The sequence below is a fragment of the Delphinus delphis genome, chromosome X (assembly GCF_949987515.2).
Source record: "Delphinus delphis chromosome X, mDelDel1.2, whole genome shotgun sequence".
NCBI classification, from domain to species: domain Eukaryota; kingdom Metazoa; phylum Chordata; class Mammalia; order Artiodactyla; family Delphinidae; genus Delphinus; species Delphinus delphis.
In genome coordinates this window covers 65,514,393-65,519,338 of record NC_082704.1, presented here as the reverse complement: position 1 = coordinate 65,519,338, position 4,946 = coordinate 65,514,393, and positions in this window count along the sequence as shown.

The following is a 4,946-nucleotide window of genomic DNA, read 5'->3' as shown; positions in this document are numbered from 1 at the left end:
TCTTGGGATTTCAGTATATTGTAGGGACATACTCGGGACCCAGAGTTGGTATAAAGATTGTTTTAGCTGAAGACATTTGAGCTTTGATAGACAACAGGGAAAAAAAGCCTTTTCTGTAGCTTCCCTTATCTGACTAAAAACAGCAACTTCTAGGAAATGAGGCTGCCAAAAATTCCTTCTCAGGGCGGATCTACTCCCGGAAGGTAGACTGTGAATAAAAAGTCTACGCCAAATCTTTTCCCCAAGTGAGTTTTGTGGCCCTGAAAAGATAGAAAGGCCACTCACACCTGTATAGACAAACATGACAGCCTCTCTTATCAAGTGTTGGTTCTCCTGAAAATCCGTGTATCTTTCCAAAAAGTCATTTATACTCCTGGCAAGTGCCTTTCTCCCCCACTTCATCTATTAAGATGGTATGTAAGACCCAAATTCCAACCACTCCTTTGAGTTATCATCACTGAGTTCTTCTGTGTATATGGAAGTTGCACATGTAAATACACTCTGTTTCTTTCTCCTGTTAGTCTGTCTTTTATCAGTTTCATTCGCAGGCCCTAGGTACTGAACCTAAGAGAGTAGGAGAAAAGTTTTTTCTCCCCCAAAGTGTTCAGAAAGGGGAACCTCTAGATTACCGTGTGGCCTTTATTTAGACCTTGACTCAAATAAACCGTGAAATCAGAACAAAAAATGAAAAACAATCAGTACTTCATGATATTGATGAGGCATTTGAAGTTTGAACACTGCCTGGATATTTGATGAGATTATGGAATTATTGATAATTACTTTAGGTGCTCTAATGACACTGTAGTTCTGTTAGAAAGAGAGTTCTCATGTTTCAAAGCTAGATACTGAAATGCAGTTACAATGATGTGATATCTGGCCAGGGGTTGATAATTGTTGATGCTGGGTGATGTCCACGGAGCCTCATTATGCTATTCTCCTTGTATATAGGCTTGAAATTTTCCACAACAAAAAGTTTTTAATATGAAATAGAAAAGGGTGGATCAAGGAGATGTTTACCCAAATGTGGCTTAGCTGTCTGCCTTTGGAAGACTTTTCATTATAGAGAACAACAATCGCAAATTTAAGAAAAGCCTGGTATCTGTTTTGTGAGCAACAGCGACATATGACTAGAGACAGTGATTTCGCCCCCTCATTTCAGCCCCCTCATTAGGCAGCATCTGTGCTGCTCCTCTCAGCCTGTGGCAGCCCAGTTTGGTTGCCAGGCAATGGAAGCCAGAAGCCAGAAGCCCTTTACTTGGGAGGGAGAAAGGGGGAAAGGGAGGGAGAAAAGCAAGGAGTGGGGAAGGCAGAAAGAAGCTGCCCAGAGGAAGGCTTGTCCCTGCCTAGCGGCCTGGCCCAGGGGGGATAGATGGGGTGGTGGGGTCCCTTGTTGGACGCTGGTTTCCTACAGCCCCCACTTTCCATGGTTTATTCCTGGGGGCAGCCTCACTGTCAGAGCTTGAGGCCCCACAGAAGGAGTGGGGTGGGGGTGCACACATGTACACCTCCTGCGAAGACCAGTGAGGTCTGCGGTTAAGTAAGATACCAACTAGCACCCACTCAGAGTCAGAATTTCGGACAGGCCTCCCCTGGGGGATGCTCCTGAGCTCTTATTGAGTTAAAAACAATTCTGGGAAAGCAGCTCGTCAAATGGAAATTCTCCACTGGTGATCACCCTTTGCTGGGGCCATTCCAGAAGGCAGGAGGGCAGGAGGCTTCCCCCTCGGGGTGGAGAATTCTGTCCTCGCTGTCTTTTGGGGAGGGAAGGCAGAAGCCTCTGGTGCTGTGCAGTGGCCTGGCAGTCTCATGGACGCTGACTGTGTTGGGGAGCCCTGTGTTCTGGCATTGGTTCAGACCCAGCTCTAACTGGAAGGCTGTGTGGGCCTGAGCCCATGTCTGACTCTCAATTTCCTGATCTCTAGAAGCCCAGGGAGTATGGTACCTTGCCTCCCTTCAGTCTCAGATGGGCTGGGGTTACAGTGCACACCCCACCCCACCCCCGACCCTGGGCAGGAATTGCTCTCATCCAGGGTAAAAGGAGCCTGGCCCACGCTGAGGCAGGAGGTAGATGGGCCCCAGGCTGAGCAGCTGGAGTTGGTCCCCTGTGGACAGATACTCCAAGATGAAGAGGAGGAGGAGCTGAGCCCTGCCCAGGTAAGAGACAGAGACCACATACTTCTCATTCTCGAGGTCAAGGAGACCTTCCCGACTATACATGTGCAGAAAGGCTCCTTGGAGGTCAAAAAGGGATTGATGTCAACCTACCCATAGGCCTCTTCACTAGAATCCATCTTGGCTAAGAGATGCGTGTGCACACATGGGAGGACCCAGAGATAAACCAAATACGGACTCAGAACCAGGCAAAGCAAGATGGTTGGCCAAATTAAACCCGGAAGAAATGCCCCATATAAGTGATTCAAACTACCACAAGGGCGTGACTCTCTCTGAGCCCACCCGTGTGTGTGTGTGTGTGTGTGTGTGTGTGTGTGTGTGTGTGTGTGCCTATTCACACATACTCTTTTTCCTCCTAATAGACACTTGTTTCACTACTTTCTGACTCTCTGTGGAAATTCATTTCTACACAGCTGATGGGCCAGGGCCTTGTTACTGGCCACTGGTCCCTGGTGGTCTAGTGGCAAGGATTCAGCGCTCTCACTGCTGCGGCCTGACTTCAATCTCTGGCTGGGAACCGAAACCCTGCTTCAAGCCTCTGCAGGCCGAGGCCACCCGAGATCAACTCTACTTCCACCCACCAGGCCAGGCTGGAAGAACCAACACAGTCAGCGACCTCTGAGAGACAGAGTGAGGGCCCTTCCTAGAGCCACCCTGCTATGATCATGAACTACCTCCTGCTGTCCTGGGAGGTGGGATTCAGAGAAGCTCTAGGCAGGCAGGATAGGGGGTGAGGTCAGGCAGCTGCCCCAGAGATCAGCCTTTCAAGACCCAGCATCTGAGAGAGGAAGGCTGGCTGTACTCAGTGAGAAAAAAACGTCAGGGAGGCAGTAGTCAGGAGCTGAGCAGGAGCAGGGCCCAGACAGCCCCCTTTCTCTGCAGCATCTTTGTGGCTCCTGGTTGTTAGGAGCAGGCTCTTCCGTTGCTAAGCAACTGGAGCCTGGTGGATTAAAACCAATTTCCTGAGCTCACTGAAAGGGGGAGGGAGAGGAGGTACAATGCAGATGCCCTGGGGAAGCTCATCCCTGCCTCCAACCTTTGTCAGTGCACGCGGGTGGAGGTGAAGGGAAGGTGAGGTGCAGCTGGGAGCTGATCTCTAGGGAGAAGGTTGGGGGTGGGGTGGCTGGGGGAGGGCTATGCACCAGATATCCATTATAAAGACCAAAAGACCAGAGCGAAACTGGCAATTAAGATGCCAATTAGAGCACTAATGAATGCTAATGCTGCTCCTTTTTGAAACCCCAGAAAAGGCCTGCAGTCCCTGGGGTGTTTCTGAGCCACCTGACCAGGCCAGAAAGGATTGGGCAAGGTTTGTCCTCCAAAGATGGGAGGATCAGAGCATTTTAGGGTCCACGGGCCCCCAACAGTCCTGGGGTCCTACCTCTTGTTGAATGACAGAGGCCCCTCGACACGCTGCCCTCCGCCTAGATAATAACTTCCAGATGACAGGGAGCTCACTTCCTCCTGCAACAGCCCTTTCTGTATCTTTCCCATAGACAGTGCTTTGCCCCACATGGCCCAAATCTGTCTTCCTGTGGCTCCTTCCCGCAGGAGCCAAGGGAGTCATCCCAATCTGCCCTGCTGTAGGGACATGTAGCCTCTTTCTTCTGTGAGGCCCACCTCCTACCTCTTGCCACTACTCAAGGGACAGAATGGGTGGGGCCTCACCATCACTTGGTGCCCTCTGATCCCCCACCCCCAGCCTGGTCTTTAGCCTCCTTAAGGAAGAAGCCACTAGGATGGACAAATTTACAAAGAGGTCCTGGATCCAATTCCTGCCCCAGAGTCCAGGCTTCTCCCACTACTCTGCTCAGGCAGAGACCTCCTGTCTCAGGACTTCATCAGTCAGTGCTCAGGTTTTTCTCTCTCTGCTAGGGTTTCTGTTTTAGGAATAACTGGCTCTGGTCAGAGGAGGAGAGCAGTGTGTCTTCTCCCTGCTTGGTTATCTGTGTCCTGATCCTGAATATCTTTAGGCCTCAGCTGCTGCTTCCTAAGCAGGGCTGCTTCCTGGACTTGGGCCTGCCTGGGCTTTGTTATTTCAATCTGACTGGCAGACCACCTCCCCATGCCGGTGTCCCCTCAGCAATCAAGGGCACATTCAGTTGGTGCTCAACAAACATTTTCTTTTTCTTTATAACACTTTCCATCATATAACATATGTTACTTATTATTTTGTTTTTCTATTTCTCCCCATTTTGATATAAGTTCCATGAGGGTTGAGATTCTGTGTTTTATTTGCCATATCTCAGTGTGTAGAATAGGCCTGACACCTTGTAGGTCCTCAACAAATATATGCTAAATAATCAATATATGCTTACACATATAGATAAGCTCTTTATGTATTCATATGGCATGATATCCAAGCTAAATTGCTGACTAAAAGAAGCAAGGAGGGGACTTCCCTGGTGGTCCAATGGTTAAGACTCCATGCTTCCACTCCAGGGGGCATGGGTTCAATCCCTGGTCAGGGAATTAAGATCCCGCATGCCGTGCTGTGCAGGCAAAAAATTAAAACAAAATTTTAAAAAAACAAAGCAAGGTACAGAACAGTATGTATCATATGGTACCCTTTGTGTGGAAGAGCAAAAGTGTATAAAAAAGAATTTTATTTTGTAAATTCTCAGGTTGTCATTGAGAAGATAAACAAGAGACTTGGTAACCATGGGCAGGAGAGTTGAGTCACTGAAAGAACAGGCATAGGATACATATTTCTCATGATGTACCCTTTTGTGCCTTTGAATTTTGTACCATTAACATGTATTACTTAAATGTTT